Here is a 19,403-nt window from a genome sequence, read left to right as displayed (position 1 = left end):
ACCTTTCTATCTACATTATTCCGTGGTTTATTAGGTTTTCAAATTTATACTTACTTTTTGATCACCCGGTATTTTATTTCTCTTTACTTGTGTAAAGAAGTGCGTGAGGCCAGTGGCACTGACAGAAGTAGTGCTCACTTTTATTTCTGTTTATTGTTACTTGGATTTCGACTCTTTCTGTGCCACTACTGCGTTAACTGGTATTTATATAGGGTGCGGGAGGACGACGGTTCAATCCCGCGTCCGGCCATCCACATTTAGGTTTTCCGTGATTTCCCTAAATCACTCATAGCAAATGCCGGGATGGTTCCTTTCAAAGGGCACGGCCGACTTCCTTCCCCGTCCTTCCATAGTCCGATGTGACCGATGACCTCGCTGTCTGGTCTCCTTCCCCGAAACAACCAGCAATATAGGGTGTTTCAAAAAGAATGATCTGATTTTGGACTGTAATAATTACGAAACATAGAACATTCTAGCAAGTAAATGTATGTTCTTTGAATGTCAATGGCCAAGAGTTTCATACAATTGTTCTTAGATGTCAATCTATGCGTCTTCTGGGTTTGTAGCTAGTCAGAAGTAAGATGGTGTCCTTTAAACATGAGGCGTTTTGTGTGCTGCGTTTTGCACACAGTGGGTCTGAGATTCCCGTTGGCGTTCTGGCACTGATCCGCCTGCATCCGAAAACACTCGTCGTTGCGATTGCCAATGTGAAGAGACAAGATGCTTGTGGAAAGGTAAGAGTCCAGATCAACACACACTTCTGATAACATGGTGGAAAGTATTTGGCAAACACTTGAACAGGGTCAACGAAAGTCTACTCGCCACGCAAATAGAGAACTGCGATGACTTAATTTTCCACCACACTGGCACAAAAACGCACGTCAGTTTCTCAGTGACACACTGCCTCGACGCTGAATATGGCGCACGGAACTCAGAGACACTGACCTGCATTCTTGACCACATAGATCGCTAGATATGACGCTATGGGATTTTTTTCTTGTGAAGGAAAGTGTGGTTATCACCCCTTTACCTCGAGAGTTAGAAGTAAAGAACAGAATAACAGGCTATATAACATTGAGTAACGTTTATGACAAATTTAGCTATCGTCTAGGTGATGTTCGTGCTCCTGCTGGTGGACACGAAGAGCATTAATAACAGCACAACTAAAACTTCACGATATTGTGAGTATTTTACAATCCATCACATGTTTGTAATATGTTTTAATCAGTAAATATGGTGATTCTTTTTGGAATATCCTGTAAGGTGCCAGGCAAATCCAACACCTTCCATGAAAACCCTCACATGATAGCAAATCCGGCAGTATGTCACATAGCTCCGAATAAATCCTGACATTAAATTAACCAAAGTAATACGATCAACGAGTGAGCAAATGGAATACTACAGACTAACACAAGAACGCCTAAATGCATGTCCTACCTTCCCACTGTAAAACAGACAAACAGACGCAGTTCCGACGGGAGAAACGAGAACAGAAGCCGAGAGCAGAGTCGTGTAAACTAGGAGGCCATACGATAAGGGACAGACACCCACGCCACCAGCCGACCGCCAAGACCACTCCCAGCCCTTGTTAAAAGATAAAGAACTGCAGAAGTCTCATCTGTTACATCCCCTTTTTCCATAATACTAATGTCGATCGTCAATTAAAGCTCATGGTACTCACATTTGCTATGAGAAATTAAACATCTGAAATGCAATGATGTTTCTGTTATACACTCCTGGAAATGGAAAAAGAACACATTGACACCGGTGTGTCAGACCCACCATACTTGCTCCGGACACTGCGAGAGGGCTGTACAAGCAATGATCACACGCACGGCACAGCGGACACACCAGGAACCGCGGTGTTGGCCGTCGAATGGCGCTAGCTGCGCAGCATTTGTGCACCGCTGCCGTCAGTGTCAGCCAGTTTGCCGTGGCATACGGAGCTCCATCGCAGTCTTTAACACTGGTAGCATGCCGCGACAGCGTGGACGTGAACCGTATGTGCAGTTGACGGACTTTGAGAGAGGGCGTATAGTGGGCATGCGGGAGGCAGGGTGGACGTACCGCCGAATTGCTCAACACGTGGGGCGTGAGGTCTCCACAGTACATCGATGTTGTCGCCAGTGGTCGGCGGAAGGTGCACGTGCCCGTCGACCGGGGACCGGACCGCAGCGACGCACGGATGCACGCCAAGACCGTAGGATCCTACGTAGTGCCGTAGGGGACCGCACCACCACTTCCCAGCAAATTAGGGACACTTGCTCCTGGGGTATCGCCGAGGACCATTCGCAACCGTCTACATGAAGCTGGGCTACGGTCCCGCACACCGTTAGGCCGTCTTTCGCTCACGCCCCAACATCGTGCAGCCCGCCTCCAGTGGTGTCGCGACAGGCGTGAATGGAGGGACGAATGGAGACGTGTCGTCTTCACCGATGAGAGTCGCTTCTGCCTTGGTGCCAATGATGGTCGTATGCGTGTTTGGCGCCGTGCAGGTGAGCGCCACAATCAGGACTGCATACGACCGAGGCACACAGGGCCAACACCCGGCATCATGGTGTGGGGAGCGATCTCCTACACTGGCCGTACACCTCTGGTGATCGTCGAGGGGACACTGAATAGTGCACGGTACATCCAAACCGTCATCGAACCCATCGTTCTACCATTCCTAGACCGGCAAGGGAACTTGCTGTTCCAACAGGACAATGCACGTCCGCATGTATCCCGTGCCACCCAACGTGCTCTAGAAGGTGTAAGTCAACTACCCGCATCTGTCCCCCATTGAGCATGTTTGGGACTGGATGAAGCGTCGTCTCACGCGGTCTGCACGTCCAGCACGAACGCTGGCCCAACTGAGGCGCCAGGTGGAAATGGCATGGCAAGCCGTTCCACAGGACTACATCCAGCATCTCTACGATCGTCTCGATGGGAGAATAGCAGCCTGCATTGCTGCGAAAGGTGGATATACACTGTACTAGTGCCGACATTGTGCATGCTCTGTTGCCTGTGTCTATGTGCCTGTGGTTCTGTCAGTGTGATGATGTGATGTATCTGACCCCAGGAATGTGTCAATAAATTTTCCCCTTCCTGGGACAATGAATTCACGGTGTTCTTATTTCAATTTCCAGGAGTGTATATTTATTGAGAAGCCACATCAGCCACTGTAATTTACGATAAGTTAAATAAGTAATTAAAGATAATTGACGGTCACTATAGAGGATTTTCGATAGTTTTCTCTTTTTTGAAACGTAATTCAAACCTAGATTATAGATGTGATATGGCATAGGTCATCCTTCGATCCATTGTAGAACTTGGAAACCCATTCAGGGAATGTTCCTTCACATTTTTGTTGAACGCAGTTGGTTTTTATCATCCTGTATTAAAATATTTCCTTTTATCAATAGTGCAATTTATAAAGAATGTTTTGTGAGTAGAATAAAAACTCCAATGGTAAGCTCAACTGCTTTTTCGACGTTATTTTACCAGCTAACTAAAAATACGAAAGCCTTGAACCCCTTCCACTAAATTTAGTTAGTATTAAGATTCTTTTACAGGGAGTGAAGTGGAGCTGACGCTGAAATCATTAAATATTTGGTTGTATCATCGCGAGTCCCACTGAACTCTTCTGAATTCTACATGTCATGTGTTGTCTGGCGTCTCCTTACCAGCAACAGGTCCCAGGTTCAAACGAGTCAATTCCCTAAAAAACACGCTCAGAGCGTCGTTGCGCGAAAGTGGCAGGGAGACACGATATAGAACAAACAGACATCACGCAGAATGTTAGAACCCTGTATTTCGATTCCTATGGTCTCTCCCACTAGTGACCTTTTGGTGATTGCTGTTTAGTCTATGCTTATTTTATTTTTTACTGTCTTGATACTAAATGTTTGACCTCCTTTGTGTATTTCAAAATTCTGGTTTGTAACTGTTTGCTTGTGCAAGTAGTATTTAAAGGCGTAAAGACACGTGCTGGGTATCAGGTAGTTTCTAACTGTTTATGGACCTTCGCACTGCAAGGAATTAAAAATGTAAAAAGATAGTCTAGTGGATGGGCTTGTTTTCTAATGGTTCCTGCTCAAGAGCTCATGCCTAAGTCTTGGTAACTCATTTAAAACGTAATTTACCACCTGAGGAGCACAGTTAAATTATTTTTTTGGTAACCTAATCCCACTGCTGTTACTGATATTAAGCCAAACGGTATCTTAATAAAGAATTTTGCTTACCCCGTATGCCGACTAACGCAGACTACAAAGTGTAACTGTTTTCTAAATGCATTTAACCACACTGGTCGTCGTGAAGGTACTTAGTTAATTATTGCCTTCCTTTACTTTATTAGCTTTCCAGGCTGCTAACGTTGCAACTGTTTTGCATACCTTATTGTTTGTGCCCTCATTTTTTCTGAATGTCTTCTGGTGAGGGAAAGTGTGTAAACTGCTTTTTCTAAACTGTGCACGTAGAACATTAAGACAGCTGAAGCTTCTTGTTTCTTTTTTGGAAGTTTGATCTTATCTATACTAATAAGAAGTAGAATGTTTTGCACGGCTGGTCCTGGTGGAGGTTCGAGTCCTCCCTCGCGGATGGGTGTGTGGGTTTGTCCTTAGGATAATTCAGGTTAAGTAGTGTCTAATCTTAGGGACTGATGACTTTAGCAGTTAAGTCCGATAAGATTTCACACACATTTGAACATTTTGAACTGTTTTGCATGTGTGTCTGTCTGAACACGCTTCTCCAAAACTACAAAGCCAATTGTCATGCGGTTTTGCAGCTAACTTGTGTATAGCTTGGGGCACCATATACGCTTTAAGTCATCAGACTCGGTTCACTGAAAAAATGATATCATAACTCAAAGCTTCACTGATACTAATATTATAAATGCGAAAGTAACTGTTTCTTACGTTTTTGAGAACGATGTTGATGAAATTTGTTATGGGGATAGCTGGAAGGCTGAGGAAGAATACAGGCTGCTTTAGAAAGTGTGTAGTACAAGATACATACTGGATTGAAGAATATCACGCGAATTAGGAAAAATATTTACTGTTTGAAAAATCAATTTACTCTTTGATTTTTAAACTTTATCATATTTGTGAAAATGCTTTCATTGGTTGATATGTGCTTTGTGATACGATCCAAAGTAGTTAATACAAATGACTATGCAATTTTCAGAGTGTTTAATCCTTACTTCCATAATACTTGTTACATAGTGCTTATATCGTGTAATGTATTGCTCATTCAGTATCATTGTCTAAGTGGTGCCAAAAGTGATAGTTGACTGTAAATAATGAAAAGTATGAAGTCATCAACCTGGGTACTAAAGAAATCCTCTAAATTTTGGTTATGCGGTTAATCACGCAAATCTAAAGGCGGCCAATTCAAATAATTACTTAGAGATTACAATTGGAGTAAATGAAGTTGCAAAGATCACATAGGTAACGTTGCAGCGAAAGAAAACCAAAGACTGTGATTTACTGGCAGAACATGCAGAGAATGCAACAGGCCTACTAAAGAGACTGCTTACACTGCGTTCGTCCGCCCTCTTCTGGAAAACTACTGTGCGCTGTGGGATCCACTTAAGTTAGGATTGACGGAGGACACTGAAAAAGTGCAGAGAAGGACAGCTTGTTAAGTATTACCGCGAAGTAGGGTACAGAGTGCCACAGATAGGATACATGAATTGTGATGGGAACCGTTCGTTGTTGCAGGAGCTTCTCATGAAATTTCAATCAGAAGCTTTCTCCTCAGACTGTGAAAATATTTTTTTGGCGCCGACCTACGTAGTGAGAAATGATCATCACAATAAAATAAGTGAAATCAGAGCTCGCACGGTAAGATTTAACTTTTAGTTTTTCCGCATCCTGTTCTAGAGTGGAACGGTGGAGTAACTGCTTTAAGGTCGTTCGACGAACCCTCTGCCAGGTACTTAAATGTGAATCGCGGAGTAATAATGCGTTTCTGACCACGCTCCACTGCTCGCCAGCGACGCTCCGTATGCCGACGCATTATGCGTTGGGACACCTTGGGAGGAGGGGGGGGGGGGGGGGGGGGGGGGAGGGTGATGAGGCGGGAGCACATCACGAGCTTTGCTAACCCGAAGAAGCAAACACGTCGGAGCAGCTGATGTCACTGCACGTAGGGTAGATTACTCACGCGACGTAACAGACCTACTGATACGCGAGCGCAGCTGCAGTTAACAGGTAGTTGTTAAGTAAACTAACTGAAACCATCAGTTTCTCTGATTCCGCACCTCACCACTCATGGTACAGTTTCAGATAGGTGGAGAGGCGCCTGTACCTCGGCCTGCAAGACCACCTCCTCTGGACGTTTCTGACTGTGGCCGTCTCAGAAGCGAAGTGTACTGCAGTCGCGTCGACACAGTACAGTTTTGGAGCAGCGAATTGTACAGACTTACGAAATGATCTGGAGGTGGTCGAAAGAATTAGTAACTCACTGCAGAGACGAGTGCGTTATTCCACCCAAATATGAGGTGGAGGCTTGGATCAATTCTTTTAGCTGGTACCAGTGTAAACAGTTTACTGATCGAGTGTTTGGGATCCGTACCAGGTCGGATTCAAGGAAGACATCGAATTAGTTCAGAGGCGGGCTGCGGTAGGTTGGAACAACACGTAAGTACTACTGAGATGTTTCGACAACTCAGATGGTAATCCCTGGAGTGAAGGCGACCTTCTTTTCGACAAATACAACTGAGAAAATTTAGAGAATCGGCGTTTGAAGCTGACTGCCGAACAATTCTACTGCCGCCAACATACAAACATGGCGCCTAAGCGAGCTAGCGAGCTAGCACACTGGAGTCGCATTCGGAAGGTCAACGGTTCAATCCCGCGTCCGGCCATCCTGATTTAGGTTTTCCGTTATTTCCCTAAATCGCTCCAGACGAATGCTGGGACGGTTCCTTTGAAAGGGCTCGGCCGACTTCCTTCGCCATCGTTCCCTAATCCGATGAGACCGATGACCTCGCTGTTTGGTCTCTTCCCTGAAACAACCCCCTTCCTCTCCCAACCACCTAAGGACCTAGGATTAGGTCTGGTACAGAGGCATACAGACAGTCGTTTTTCCGTCGCTCAATTTGCGAGTGGAGCAGAAAAGGAAATAAGAGTATTAGCAGTACAGGGTACCCTCCGCCACGCATCGTACGGTGGCTTGCGGAGTGTAGATGTAGATGTAATATGTAAAATGCCAGAGCGTATTGCATTTCTTGTTGAGGAAATGGGTTGACTGAACTTGAGTCTAATTAGATAGACCCGTTATCGGCAGGTTATTTTAATTACATTTTAAATAATCAACCCGTCTTCAGGCCATAAGTGGCCCATCGGGACCATCCGACCGCCGTGTCATCCTCAGTTGAGGATGCGGATAGGAGGGGCGTGGAGTCAGCACACCGCTCTGCCGGTCGTTATGATGGTATTCTGTGACCGGAGCCGCTACTATTCGGTCGACTACCTCCTCAATTGGCATCACGAGGCTGAGTGCACCCCGAAAAATGGCAACAGCGCGTGGCGGCCCAGGTGGTCACTCATCCAAGTGCCGGCCACGCGCGACAGCGCTTAACTTCGGTGATCTCACGGGAACCGGTGTATCCACTGCGGCAGGGCCGTTGCCACATTTTAAATAAGCAGGTGAATATTTCATTCTGGACACAATGACGGCAGGTAACCACACATTCGCAATTACCATACGAGCGGTTTTTACTTGTACGATTTTCCTTTAATTACTGTATACTTTTGTCTCTGACAACTTTTGCTAGTAATTACGACCGACTTTGTGTAATGCCTGTGTTAGGAACAGTAAGTGGTTTGTATCTCCGCTCGCCGCATTACCACAGTCGCTAAGCCACGGTGCTGCATTCGGTGCTAAGCCAGTCGTAATCGGGGTGCTGGATGAAAATTTAAATGACAGTATTTGGCGGAAAATGGGAGGAGTGGTGGTGGCGTAAAATTCCTGTTGTAGTCACCAGTCTCTGCGCCAGTGTCCCGGCGTGAATCCCAGACCTATCTACAGTGATGGCATGTGACACTGTTCATAGTGACCCGTCCGTCAGATGGAGGCGTTAAGCTTGGTTGCTATGTGCCGTTGTAGGGTTTCACCCTGTTCTTCTATCTCTGTCATCATCATCATCATCATCATCATGATCGTAATACAACACAAATGTAACACTACTGTATGCAGGCGTCCAGCACACACATTACTCGACCACGGTATTATTGTACCTGGGAATGAGGTCGCCAGGGTCGACTTCCCGTGAGTTTCTGTAGTGATATTTCACGAGGATACGCTGAATAGTTTGATAGACTATCAACAACTGTCCTGAAATCATTCCCATGTGCGATGCGTTTTCGTCAGTCACTTCCAAACTTTTTCATTGTAACGTCACCGCGTGTTTCCGACGACGGCAACATGAGGAGAAGTGCAGTAACATCGTGGTCGGGCAGTGCCTACACTTTACACAGATACCTACGGCACAACTCTCGTTTATTCGCAAGAGTAGGGATCAATGCGCGTGGGATGAAGAACACCCTTTCCGCCAGGCTGCAGAACCTGTAGGATATCCCAGCCAACAACAGTATACGATATTTAAATTTTTTGCTGTAGTGTATTGGCGATTTGTTGATGTTACTTTTACACAGTAGTAAGCGGAAAGAACTATCCACAATTCTCTATCAATACATTGTAAACACGAAGCACTTTGACAAGCAACATTTCTTAAGCCTACTCTTAGATGCGACATTAAGTTGTTCCTACTTGCAACGTCCTCCAGTAGCAGCGTTCGGCGTATGCCACTGGTCTGGGCATTGAGGCGGCATTTACGATCGACGCAGACGTCAACTGCTTACAAACTTCAGGACGAGAATTAAGTGAGCTTCCGTTGTCGCCGGCAACAGCTGATCAACACCATTAATGAAACATGTGCAATGGCTTTTTATCCAAGCTGTGCGTATTATTGTCCTGCAATTTCAGAGTCGTATTACCATTACTGTAATTGTTACTGTGGAATGCTTCTCTCTCATCAGTAACGAACTTCAGGAAAAACGGAAGGTAAATGAGGGGTTAATTTCAACGACGAGCACAAGTTGGCATTGGAGGAAATATGAGAAAAAAACCGGCCGTTGTGCTATCAAAAACCATTCGGCATTTGCCTTCAGTACTCTCGAGAAGTACAGAAAAGCAGAATTTGTACGTCCTGACGGAGACTTGAACCGCGGCCCCACACAATGTGCGCCCGGTGTGCTGAGCAGTAGCCACTACCTCAGTCATCTCGTTCGTTTTGTTTCAAGAGTTTTACTGCAGACGTCAAGTTACCATTGTCCTTTGAGTATGCGTCTGGAGCTACTCTTATTCTGCGGCACTGGATTCGTATGCCAGTATCTGTCGACACTGAACCCGAGACTGCTCAGTTCAGCCTGCGGAAACGATCGGAGGAAACGCTATCTAGTGCAACGGTAGGAAATTTGTGCTTTGTCTACACCGTGGCTCAACCACCAACCGTACCGCCCGCCCACGGAGCAGGCGAGTAAGGGAGATACAGGTCAACGCCTCCATGCCTGACCTTGTTTCCTTGAGCAGTGTGTGTGAGTGTAGGAGAGGAAGGGGGAAGGGTTTTACGCACGCAGAAAACTTCCGGAGATTGCGTAGAAGATGAGCAGGACGTTGTTCCTAGTTCGGAGTTCATCAGCACTTCCTGACCAATAATTGTTCCGTACAGTGTCATACCAAGATAGTTACGATGTGGCGCTTGCATTTGGTTAGAAGCGCATGATGAGCTCTCGCTAAGTTCACAACATGGGCGACATAAATTTGTTTTTGGATAGATTCCGCCTTAAGCAAACATAAAATTTTTCTTCATTTCTACCTAGACACCTTTCGCTGAGTTTACAGCACCGTCATCGGATTATTTTAAATTTTATTTCTGTTTAAATAACAGGAACAATTGCTTTTTACTATTTGTGCGAATGTAGAATCTCAGTTTCTCTGTATAATATTCACAAATCTGCACACACACACACACACACACACACACACACACACACACACACACTTCATACTAGGTGTTTTTTTTAACTTGAGACAGCCAAATATCACAAAAACGATGCACTGAAAGAAAAAAATGTCCAAGGAGATGAGTTAATACCAGCAAAGGGGGCGTCTTTCTGTGGTACAGATGGCCACCCCGTAACAACCCTACCACGTCGGCAGGGTCACCTGTAATTTTTGAGAACATTCCTCTTGGAGAACAGCGGTTTTATAATTATTATTATTGTTGTTATTATTATTATTATTATTATTATTATTATTATTATTATAGTGTTAGTTAGATTAACTATACAAATCTTTGACTTCTTCCGTCACCGCGAAACGAAACACAACTGGTTAAAAGAAACTGAGAAATACCTAGTAGAATTACAGATTTCAGAAAATTCACTTATTGATCAAACAGATAAATTAATTACTAAACTTGAAAACATAAGGTTCCAAGACAAATCTACACAAAAGTCCAAACCCTTCATCTTGGAAGAAGAGAGGAGAAGAAGATCAGAAAGAATGAAGAAATACTGGGCCCTAAGAAAAGAACAACGCACAAAGAAATGATTGATCCAGCGTACCCTAAAGAGGGTGAATCGAAAGAAGAAGGAAGTGTTAGTTATACGTTTGATATTGGACGTGGTGGCTTGAGCTGAGTCACAAATGCCTCTAAGTCGACAAAGACACCTTTATCAGCACCTTGCTGAGTTTGAACGAACATCGTGTAATAGGTCTATGAGAAGCCGGATGTTACATCCACGACGTTGCAGAAAGAGTTGGCCACCGTACATGATTGCTGGCAGCGTTGCTCACGAGAATGTACAGTCACAAGGACACCAAACTCCGGAGGGCCGTGTGGCACCACTGGCAGGGAAGACCGTCGTGTTCGGCGTATGGCTCTGGGCCATGGCACTGCGTCTCCGGCAGCAATTTGAGGAGCAGATGGCACCACAGTGGCACAACGAACTGTTGCTAGTCGGTTACCTCATGGACAGCTGCGACCCAGACACGATTTGCAACTTGAGTGGGGTCAAACGAGGGCTCCTTGGACGGCCAAGTGGAAGTCTGTTGTATGATGAAACCTGCTTCTATCTCGGTGCCAGTGATGACCGTGCGTTGGCTAGGAGGAGGCCAGCAACCAACCTGTCTGCGTGCTAGACACATTGGACCTACAACTGGAATTATGTTCTGAGGTGCGGTGTCGTATGACAGCAGGGGCAGCCGCGTGGTTATCCCACGCACCCTCACTGCATTTTCATGCGTCATTCTGCCGATTCGACCCGTTGTGCTGCCATTCATGGGCAGCAACCCATGGAGCGTTTTCCAACAGGATAATACTCACCCAAATACTGCAGTTGTAATTCAACAGGCGCTCCAGAGCGTCCACGTGTTGCCTTGGCTTACTTAATCTCCACATCTGTCTCCATTCGAACATATACGTGGCACCATCGGAAGACAACTTTTCCCTGCGAGTTGAATGTTCAAATAACTCGCGGGTTTGCTGCCGGGTGACGTCGTCGACCACGGCCGATATTTCGACAGGAGCACACCCTGCCATCCTCAAGGCACAACTGCAAGGAGGAAGCGATGTGGAAGGGAATTTAATACCTCGGTTCACAGAGGAGAAACAAGGAAGGTACCATACCCAGAACAACACAACCAAAGTTAACCAACATCAGAAATATCAATAGTGACTATTAATCAACAGGTGAGGTAGCATTAATTATATCCCTCTGTTTTTTTATGACAGACAGAGCCGGATTTCAAGAGCATTTAAACAAAATCCACCATTTAAACAAAATCCACCATCTCCGCTTATAAGGTTGCTTGATAGTTATAAACAGAGATGGTGGATTTTGTTTAAATGCTGCTTGGAATCCGGCTCTGCCTGTCATCAAAAAACAGAGGGATATAATTAGTGCTACCTCACCTGTTGTTTAATAGTCACTATTGATATTTCTGATGTTGGTTATCTTTGGTTGTGTGTTGACTATACGATTACTTGTTCTGTGTGTGGTATCTTCCTTGTTTCTCCTCTGTGCGCCAAGGTATTAAATTCCGTTGCACATTGCTTCCTCCATGCAGTTGTGCCTTGAGAATGGCAGGGTGTGGTCCTGTCGAAGTATCGGCGGTGGCCGACGACGTCACCCGCCAGCAAACCCGTAAGTTATTTGAACACCTCCAGCACCATCGACAAACACTATTAAACGTTCCTGTATTGACAGACCAAGTGCAACAGGCATGGAATTCCATCCCTAAAATCGACACCCGCAACCTGTACAACACAACGCATTCACATTTGCATGCCTGCATTCAAAATTCTGGCAGTTACACCGGTTATTAACGTACCAGCATTTCACATTTGCAGTGGCTTTATTCGCTCTTATATTATACTGTGATTCTGCGATGTTAATCACTTAAATATTGTACCTAGAGAAATCCATTCCAGAAATGTCATTACTCTGCAGCAATAATTTTTTGTTGTTGCTATTTTCTTCCTGTCAGTGCATATGATAATTGGCAAGAAATCACCCTCTACCGTTCTCAAAAGCTGGCAACCATCGGACACATTGTACACCGAACCTGCGGGACATTTTAAGCGAAAGTAACTAGTGAGAGTAGCTAAATATGATGATCAACAAGTCAGTAATGAACCCTCACATTGGAGAACTCATTCCACAACACAAAATGAACATGGCACCCATAATATACCACGATCAGCTCACATATAATTCGGAATGTATCGAAACGTTGAGTTACAATAGCCTTGAGAGCAAACAGCACAATTCGAAAGAAACTAAAAACAGTCACAAAAGGGATACGTAAGTACAGCAGTTCATAGAATTATAAATTAAACTGTAATAGCAGTAGCTCCAAATATCTGAGGTGTGCATCGAAGAGTAAATATATACACTTCACAAAACCAAAATACCTAAGACGAAAAAAACACCAGTAGACTGGGATAACAACAAACGTTCCATCTCACTTCAGTGCTCTACTGTTCCCATCATCCTCCAGCTACCTGGCAGCGAGGTATCTCTGACCTCTACGTAAGTACTGAATGCAACATGGTGGTCGTCGATTATCTCCTCCATTTCCTCCTTACCGTAGCTCTGCCGTAGTTTACTGCTTCAAAGAACGACCGGCTGTTTCTACTTCGAGTGGTGTTCTGTTTATCGGCATTTTTATAACTGAAGTACGAAAATCAGTTTTGAATAATCTATTACGTATTTATGCTGAAATCACTCAAATCGTCTCCCATTTTTCACCACACAATTCTGTACACTACTTACCGCTCAGATTTTTCGGAAGTCACGAGAGGATTTGAGAGATTAAAACAGTAAATTTTTCACATTTTGTGTTCTGTACAACTTGTTAGATCAGTTGCATGGAAAGCATAGTTGTAAAATGGACGTAAATAAAAGAACAGCAAGGTGAAGGGAGTGTACCAGAATTCAGGCATGCGATGCATCTGCAGCAACACCGCGAAATAAGACACTGCAAACAGTATGACAATTTTCCGGTGTGGTAGCAACGTAACTGTCCAAGGCAAATACAAATAGGATATAAAATGCCATCTCGTAATTCTGGGAAACGTTTTTCAGAAAAAAAAGAATACAACATAAACTTAGATATTAGGCAGTGCTTTCACAAAGTATCCGTGTAGGGTGTAGCGTCATACGAATGGGGAACGTGGACGATAAACGCCCCAGACAAGAAGAGAATAGAAGCTTTCGAAATACGCTGCCACAGAAAATGACTGAAGATTAGACTGGTAGATTTAAGAATTAACAAAGAGTTAGTAAATCGAATCGGAGAGGAAAGAATGGCACAACCTGAGTAGAAAAAGTGATCGGTTGATAGCACACATAATGAGGCATCACGGAACCATGAGTTAGGTAACCGAAGGAAGTGTTCATATTCCTGCTACGTTTTGTCAAGTACAAAATAGTGTGACTTTCTAGTGCAGTTCTTTAAACCATATATCACGTTTGTGCGTGTAATTGCGCAAACTATGAGCGTGCAACTGAAGGAAAACGCTACGAAAGTAGCTGTAAGGTAATAGCAAAATGTATTCACGAAATATTTTCGCGCATCAAAATTACCTTTATACATCTAGTGATCTGTTAGCTCGCCATAGAATTTGTAATAATTATGCTGCTGATCACAAGCTACACAATAAAGCAAAGAAGGTGCAACATAACTTGAAAACCTAAGAAATAAGTCAATAATCACAACAGATATAAAAGAATTTTAGGGCTATTTTCGACACAATAATTACTGTTCAACACCCTCATACAGGAAGGGCAATGATAGTGTGTTGTGGCGAACCAAGAGTATGGATGTACAAGACAAGTAGACCTTTTAAATGAAAAGATCGAAAAATATGGAATGAAGTGCTGTGCAGAGAATAGCAGGACTACGGTGGTAGCCAGAGGATACAGAGAAGGGAAGGAGAAAATGAATATTAAAATTAAAATTAATTTTAAATGTCAAGGAAACGTGATAATGGAGAATGTAAAGATTTAGGCAGAAATTAGCAAAAGGGTAAAACAGAGCTATTCATTTTACCACAGTGTTTGGGGCTAAGTTTTCGGAAAGGATCCTATGAAGTGTGATGAAGTGCTGAGCAAGACGTACTTCACACCCATACTAATATATCCGCTGGTGACATGGACAGTGAAAAGAAGAAAGGAGCACAGGATCAATGCCAGTGAAATGAAATCATGTTACGGAAAAGGAGGCGAGATGGAATGAGAAATGAAGTGGTGGTGGTTAGTGTTTAACGTCCCGTCGACAACGAGGTCATTAGAGACGGAGCTCAAGCTCGGGTTAGGGAAGGATTGGGAAGGAAATCGGCCGTGCCCTTTCAAAGGAACCATCCCGGCATTTGCCTGAAACGATTTAGGGAAATCACGGAAAACCTAAATCAGGATGGCTGGAGACGGGATTGAACCGTCGTCCTCCCGAGAAATGAAGATATTACGAAGAAAACTGGAGTAGGAAAGTTGAATGATAGAAGTCAGAAGAGTACATTAAATTGGTTTGGACATGTAAAGAGAATGGAACATGGAATAACAGCAAAACGAATGATGGGACACCAACTTTAAGGGCAAGTGGGAGACCCAGAACAAGGTGGATTGACTCGATCAAGACTAATTTACGAAGAAGGAATTGGATTGGAAGGAAACGGCTATAGACGAACAATGGTGGAAAGATAGGGGAAAGTGGATAAGTACCATTTATATCCTAATCTGGCCTGAGGGGCAACGAAGACAACGACGGCGACTACGTCTGCATTTTACAGAACTGAATAACAGTACCGACTGATGATGGTACAGCTGCCGAAACATGTTCGGACAGAAAAAGAACAGTTGTGTGGAAAGTAGATGGATCTGACATCCCATTAGTTGGTTTTCCAGCCGTATACCTTTTCAGGTCATGGCCTGCTTTATATGCCCGCTTGTGATGAAGTTACGTCGGGCCAACAGTATTGCCACAGACTCAGTTTGTCAGTTTCTGGAGCCGCAAAGGCACGTTTGTCGCGGCGACACGGTGCTCCGGAGGAAACGATGGAGTGATGCCACAGAGAACGCCAACCGCGAATTGCGAGCGGATCAGCCGCTGAGGAAGCTGTGGTCGACACTTCCCGTCATCAGACGCGAGAATGCGCAGCGAGACGCGGTGTTCCGTGAAGCGCCGATCGCATTGCCACACTCGCTGCGTTGCCGCAGAGTGCGGCATCGGTTTGTGGCGTGTTCTCCTCACCCTGGTCCAAGCTGTATGTGTGAGCGCCTCATCTAGCAACTTGCGACACAAACCTCGCATTAGGAAATATCAACTGCTTAGTCGCGTCTTAATTCGTGGCAATTGGCATTGTTAACTGCCATCAAATTTCGATGTTAAACTTGAAGTACATCGTATCTCTGCCACCTGTTACAGACTTGCAGTTACGAAGAGCAGTTTCATCTACATCTACATGATTACTCTGCAATTCACATTTAAGTACTTGGCAGAGGGTTCATTGAACCACAATCATACTATCTCTGTACCATTCCACTCTCTAATAGCACGCGGGAAAAACGAACACCTAAACCTTTCTGTTCGAACTCTGATTTCTCTTATTTTATTTTGATGATCATTCCTACCTATGTAGGTTGGGTTTCGCATTCGGAAGAGAAAGTTGGTGACTGAAATTTCGTAAAGAGATCTCGCCGTGACGAAAAACGTCTTTGCTTTAATGACTTCCATCGTAACTCGCGTATCATCACGGCGCAGCAATATTCTAACAAAGGACGAACGAGTGTAGTGTAAGCTGTCTCTTTAGTGGACTTGTTACATCTTCCAAGTGTCCTGCCAATGAAACGCAACCTTTGGCTGCTTTCCCCACAATATTATCTATGTGGTCTTTCCAACTGAAGTTGCTCGTAATTTTAACACCCAGGTACTTAGTTGAATTGACAGCCTTGAGAACAGTACTATTTATCGAGTAATCGAATTCCAACGGATTTCTTTTGGAACTCATGTGGATCAGCTCACAATTTTCGTTATTTAGCGTTATTTAGCCACTCACCACACCATACAGCAATCTTTCCTAAATTGCTTTGCAACTGATACTGGTCTTCGGATGACCTTACTAGACGGTAAATTACAGCATCATCTGCGAACAACCTAGGAGAACTGCTCAGATTGTCACCCAGGCCATTTATATAGATCAGGAACAGTAGAGGTCCCAGGACGCTTCCCTGGGGAACACCTGATATCACTTCAGTTTTACTCGATGATTTGCCGTCTATTACTACGAACTGCGACCTTCCTGACAGGAAATCACGGATCCTGTCGCACAACTGAGCCGATACCCCATAGACCCGCAGCTTGATTAGAAGTCGCTTGTGTTTCAGATCCCCTATCGATAGCGGCAATTATTTCGTGCGAGTAAAGAGCTAGCTGCGTTGCACAAGAACGTTATTTTCTGAAACCATGCTGATTACGTATCAATAGATCGTTCCCTTCGAGGTGATTCATAATGTTGGAACACAGTATATGTTCCAAAACCCTACTGCAAACCGACGTCAATGATATAGGTCTGTAGTCTAAAGAGACATACATTACGCCATTTACAAGTATATTGTTATTTTGTTTGTCTAATACATATCAGTAGATGGGAAACACGCACTGAGCGTCTCAGAGAGGGTTACGTATTGTATTGAAACTTCGAGAGCTTAAATTCGAAACCGAGCCATAAACGTGTTGCGTTCTGTTACATACATCTCGCCAACTGACGACTACATGACAAAGGAACAAAGTAGAGCTCATAAGAAGGCTTAAGAACAGTCGTTCATGACGCGTCTCACGATGAGCACAGGAAAAGGTGTAAAGAACAGCTGTGTCAGAAGATATGTCCGCCAGTTCCGCAATACGATTCTCGCTAAATTGGTTCAAATGGCTCTGAGCACTATGGGACTTAACATCTGAGGTCATCAGTTCCCTAGAACTACATAAACCTAACTAACCTAAGGACATCACACACAACCATGTCCGAGGCAGGATTCGAACCTGCGACCGTAGCGGTCGCGCGGTTCCAGACTGAAGCGCGTAGAACCGCTCGGTCACAGAGGCCGGCTGATACTTGTAGCATAGATGTGCGCGTGTGAGGAAAATAATTACTTGAACATTCAGCTGTTTACAAATTTGACAACCGCTTTAGTTTGAGTACGTCACTTTGTGGAAAGAAGCACGTTAGCATTGCATATTTGTGGCAATGCTTTTACAACAGGGATTATCCGAGGGGTGTTCAAGAAGTAAGGCAACACTTTTTTTTCTCGGACAATTTCTCCTAAAAAAAAAAAGGAATTTGTTGGGGGACATCGTGGAATATTGCCGCCTCAGACCCCGTAGCTTTATGACGTTCCAATAGGTGCCGGCACTTTAAGTAGCCTTCAAAATGGCGTCTGTACCGGAAGAGCCGTCCAAGCAGAGAGCTGTCACTGAGTTCCTTGTGTCGACAAATAAGAGTATGTAAGATACTCACAGACTCTTGCAGAATGTCTACGGAGACCTGGCAGTGAACAAAAGCACGGTGAGTGGTTGGGCAAGACGTCTGTCATCATCTCAACATGGTAGCGCAGAGCTTTCTGATTTCACGCGTGCCTTCCGTACGCCCACAGCTGTGGTTGGCTCCTTCAGTGCTGGAACGAGAGAACACTCCCATTTGAGATAATTGAGGGATCACAGTCAGACGCGCCGCTGTTCAACTGGACGTCTGTGTTGGTAGTGCCGATGCACTCGGCCACCAGTTGGCTGTAGGGTTCCTCACCAGCCATCAGGAGACCATAAACAGCTGCGAAGGACCATCTGTGTGGCACTGTTTCCGCGTTACGAGGCTAATCGTGACAATTTTTTGTCGAATATCGTCACAGGCGATGAAACATGGATTCATAACTTCGAACCGGAAACAAGGAGGAAGTACATGAAGTAGCGCCTTATCACCTCCCCTCCAGTGGGCAAGTTCGAAGCTGCAGTCTCAGTCGGGAGAGTCATGGGGACGGTCTTATGAGACTCTGAAAGGTTTATTCTGTCTGGTGTCGTCCCTCATGGTGCAACGATCAACTCTGAAGTGTATTGTGCTACCTTCAGGAAAATGAAGAAACAACTCGAGCGTGTTCATCGCCACAAACAGGCTAACGAACTTCTCCTTCATGAGAATGCAAGTCTGCGCTCCAGTGAGCAGCTCTCCCATCTTCACTGGACTGTTCTTCCACATCCACCCTACAGCCTAGATGTGATCCAAGGGTTCACCACGCGGAAAGCAGTAAATGGATGATGAGGAGATCATTGGTGGAGCAAGACGTTGGTTCCGACGTTGAGCAGTAGAGTGGTAAGGTGGCGTGATGCCATCGCAATGAACGGAGATTACATTGAATAACAGGGTGTTGTAGCCAAAAGAGTAGAGAATAATGCGTTGTAACATAGTGCTGAATAAGAAAAACTCGCTTTCATTACAAAAAAGTGTTACATTAATTATCGAACGCCCCTTGTATTTCCGTATGAGAGATATAAGTCATTTTGCGCTCAAAAATTTAGCGGGATTTTTATTGGTTCCAGTGTCTTATTCTGGATATGATCGTTGGCGCAGGATTTGTCAGTTGGAAGAAATTGTCCACATTTTAACTCTGATTATCAAAAAAGGAACGGAGGTTAGCGTTTAACGTGCCGTCGACAGTGCGGTCAGTTTAGACGGAGCACAAGCTCATGGATGGGGAAGGATGGGGAAGGACATTAGGTCGTGCCCAATCATCCCGGCGTTTGCCTGGAGAGATATGGGGATGCCTGGACTGCGATCTGAACCGTCGACTTCTCGAATGCGATGC

General features: G+C 44.7%; 1 protein-coding gene and 1 pseudogene across 2 annotated transcripts in view; both read right to left on the bottom strand.

Moving 5' to 3' along the window:
- Positions 1-19,403, bottom strand: part of LOC126292223 (G-protein coupled receptor moody) — a 1,247,805-nt gene that overhangs the window by 1,182,770 nt on the left and 45,632 nt on the right. The window lies entirely within an intron of this gene.
- On the bottom strand, positions 7,497-7,614 carry LOC126292335 (5S ribosomal RNA; annotated as a pseudogene).

This window comes from Schistocerca gregaria, chromosome 9, assembly GCF_023897955.1.
Source record: "Schistocerca gregaria isolate iqSchGreg1 chromosome 9, iqSchGreg1.2, whole genome shotgun sequence".
NCBI lineage: Eukaryota > Metazoa > Arthropoda > Insecta > Orthoptera > Acrididae > Schistocerca > Schistocerca gregaria.
The sequence above is the reverse complement of the archived record's forward strand: the minus strand, read 5'-3'. Positions and strand labels throughout refer to the sequence as shown.